Here is a 3,645-nt window from a genome sequence, read left to right on the forward strand (position 1 = left end):
AGACAGAGGTCTTACTATGTTGCCCTTGGTAGAGTGCCCTGGCATCACAGTTCACAGCAACTTCAAACTCTTGGGCTTAATCAATTCTCTTGCCTCAGCCTCCCGAGTAGCTGGGACTACAGGCACCCACCATAATGCCCAGCTATTTTTTGGTTATAGTTGTTACTGCTATTTAGCAGGCCCAGGCAGAGCTGGAACCCACCAGCTTTGTGACTGGCCCCCTACTCACAGAGCTATGGGCACCAAATAATAATTTAAATTATTAGTTAAATAATTAAAAAAAATTTTGGGGGGGGGACAGAGTCTCAAGCTCTCACCTTGGGTAGAGTGCCATGGCGTCACAGCTCACAGCAACCTCAAACTCTTGGGCTTAAGCGATTCTCTTGCTTTAGCCTCCCGAGTAGTTGGGACAACAGGTACCCGCCACAACACCGGCTATTTTTTGGTTGCAGTTGTCATTGTTGTTTTAGCTGGCCCACGCTGGGTTCAAACCTACCAGCCAGGGTGTATATGGCCAGCACCCTACCCACTGAGCTACGGGCACCACCTTCAAATAAATTTTATATGCTATCAACCACTGTGAAGTATGAATAGCAGTGCTCTCTGACATCAGATAAGAAAACATCAATACTTTATAATGTTTGGAAATCACCACTGAACATGTTAAAATCATACATGCACCATTTTTTTGGTGTAATTTGTGATTTAGAGCTTATTTACAGAGCCAAAACAGTATTTATAAGTGCCAGAGTAGTGTGGTTCCTGGACCACCAGCATCAGCAGCATTGGCATCTGATACTGGTAACTTGGTATAACCTGGTAACTTGTTATAAATGCAAATTCTTAGGCCCTATCCCAGACCAATTAACTGTTCCCAGAATCTAAAGGGTGGGGTCCATTAATTTAATTTTAAACAAGCTCTAAAGTTTAAAAACCACTGTCTTATGAGAAAAAAATAGTAATAACAAATTGCCAGGAATGCTGAAACAAAATAACAAAACTTATAGGTATTTCCTGAAAGTAAGTTGGAGGTTAATTTAACTACTTTTTTTCTTTTTTGCTGTTTTTTTATTTTTGGCCAGGCCTGGGTTTGAACCCAGCACCTCCAGTAATCGGGGCCAGCACCCAACTCCTGTGAACCACAGGTGCCACCTGCTAATTTTTTCTTTTTTAATTTGATTGAGATGAAGTCTTGCTATATTGCCCACGCTGGTCTTGAACTCCAGGGCACACATGATCATCCCACCTCAGCCTCTTAAGTAGCTAGTAGCCTCACAGTGCCACTGTGCCCTGCTAACTTTTAATTTTAAAACTACAATCAAATATAAAAGTATCACACAACAGGAAAAATTTTATGACTGAATTTACTTGACATGACTCTCTTGTAATATGGGTTTTTTAAAAAAATCATCTCCGAACTTTATAAAGAGGTTCATTCTAGAACCCTAAGTGAAAACTAGCCCAGGTGGCTCATGTGTGTAATCCCAGCACTTTGGGAAGCCAAGGAACTCAAGACCAGCCTGAGTAACATAGCAAGGCCTCATCACTACAAAAAATTGAAACATTAGCTAGGCTGAAGGTACAGTAGAAAAAGTCTATTTCCTTCACATTTTAGAGCAGTAAAGAGTCAAGTTTGAAAAAAATAAAATTCCATCTCAACCAACACAGAAAAAAAGGCGGCCTCCTTCACAAGAGAAATAAGTAAGGTACTCAGGCAGATTCTAGCTTACAGACCGAAGTTAGATGACTACACAAAAAAACAAAATACATGAGAAAGGCAATAATTCTTTGATTCCAAGGGGAAAGAAAAGTGTTAACAAAACATGATCCCCAGCCTAATTAATGAAAGTCTCCATAAGCCCAAATTCAAGTTTTTCTTTCCAGTAAATGAGAACATAAAGGCAATGTTCTCTAAAGAGTTCTCTAAAGATTAGACGCAGGTCAGTGCTAACAGCTAGAGTCTATCCAGCAACCAGCAACTGTACTTAATAGTACTCCCAGGCACGAGTGTACAAACCACCAGAAAAGAGAGGTCATGTATGGAAAATCACTGAGTAGCTGTCCAGACACTCTAGAAGCTACTCCACAGTCTGTCCCATTTCCACTGATTCTAGTCCTGAATTAAAGAGAGAAGGTAGTGGAACACAACCATTGTCAGACTCCTTGTTCATTTCACATTATCCACCCTTACATGCACCTATATTCTTCTGTGAAGGCAGCTTTTAACACAAGAGCCTACAGTATCACATTTTACAACATGAACAAAAATTTTACCACATTGTAAACAAGGAGCATTATTTGTAACTGACCTCTTATAATTCTTACTGTCTGAGCAGATATCCTCCTCCAAAAAGAACTAAAGAAAGAAAGAGAAAAATTTGAAGGTTTAAAAAAACAAAACACTCAAATGCTTGTCAATTCCTATTTTGCTCAGCATTAATAATATTCACAGTTAATAATATTCCTTATGATTAAATAAAATATCTCTTTTTCCAGTCAAATCTATTATTTAACTTAAAGCACAAAGTCCAGAAGTTAACTGATTGTTCAATTCTGTAAATCAAAAGCAATTACTAGGAGTTTCTAGCAATTCATTATTTATGAAAGTATTTAACAACAGTCCAGGCTTACCATTTCACAAGGTGGCTTTTCCAATTGTACAGTTGATGAATACATTCCAACTCTTTCATTTGCAATATTTCATCAAAAAGAAAGCAATGAGAAGAAGAGAACCACTAGATGCAGAGCTCAGTAAACCTCTGATTATGTTTCCAAATGGTTATACCTCCCCCCAAAGGTTGGGAGCCAGGGAGAGAACAGAACTTTCATTATATTAAATCTCTAAACTCTAAAAGGATCAAAAAGTCTCCAACTACTCTCTAAATCCTGAGTTTCTTTTTAAGTCCGACAATTTAAATGTATCTAGGGTAGAAACTCCTAGCTTTAACTATGTTAAAGAATCATCTGTGGAGCATTTTCAAAATATACATATCTAAACTCCACCCCAGAGCTACTGAATCAGAATTGCAGCTGGAGGCCTAGGGAACTGAATTTTAAGTTCTATAGTTAATTACCGCTGATGAAAATCCAGGCTTGAGAACCACTGGTCTAAGGCAGAGAAGAAAATAAAAGAACCTATTACAATGATAGAGAAATCTAGAACTTACAAGAGAGGACCCCCAGATGGCTAGAAACAAGAAGACTGTATAGATATGCTAAGTGAAGTATTAGCATTTACCCAATTATAGAGCGTGAGCTAGAATTAGTCCCTACAATTATAGTAGATAAGGGGGTAAAAAGAGGAAAGAAAAAGGAAGTAGTTTGGATTCATATAACCAAAAGTGCAGCGGACCTGGCGTCAAAACGTCGGACTCAGGTTCAAATTCTGACTCTGCCAATTACTGGCAGTACAAACTTAATCAAGCCACTTAATGTCTCTGAGCCTGAAAAAGTAAAAAGGGTTTTGTAAAATACAATGCACTAGGACTCGTGTTTTTTAAACCATGGATTACCACTCAGCAGAATGTTAAGAAATCTATTTACCAAGTTACAGCCAACATTTTTTAAATGAAATAGGATAGAAAATGTTAAGAATGCACCATACGGCTCAGCGCCTGTGGCTCAAGCGGCTAAGGCGCCAGCCAC

At 38.6% G+C, this 3,645-nt stretch overlaps 1 protein-coding gene across 2 annotated transcripts in view; it reads right to left on the reverse strand.

Annotated features, from left to right (window-relative positions):
- Positions 1–3,645, reverse strand: part of ACACA (acetyl-CoA carboxylase alpha) — a 271,062-nt gene that overhangs the window by 252,025 nt on the left and 15,392 nt on the right. Inside the window, exon 2 of one of the 2 annotated variants that reach the window (XM_003795612.3) lies at positions 2,310–2,356. The exons of the other annotated variant lie outside the window; for it this stretch is intronic. The gene's annotated coding sequence lies outside the window, so the exon portion shown is untranslated. The remainder of the gene's footprint in view (positions 1–2,309; positions 2,357–3,645) is intronic. 2 annotated transcript variants of the gene reach the window in all.

This window comes from Otolemur garnettii, unplaced genomic scaffold (assembly GCF_000181295.1).
Source record: "Otolemur garnettii isolate 467f Iridium unplaced genomic scaffold, OtoGar3 scaffold00094, whole genome shotgun sequence".
Taxonomy (NCBI): Eukaryota; Metazoa; Chordata; class Mammalia; order Primates; family Galagidae; genus Otolemur; species Otolemur garnettii.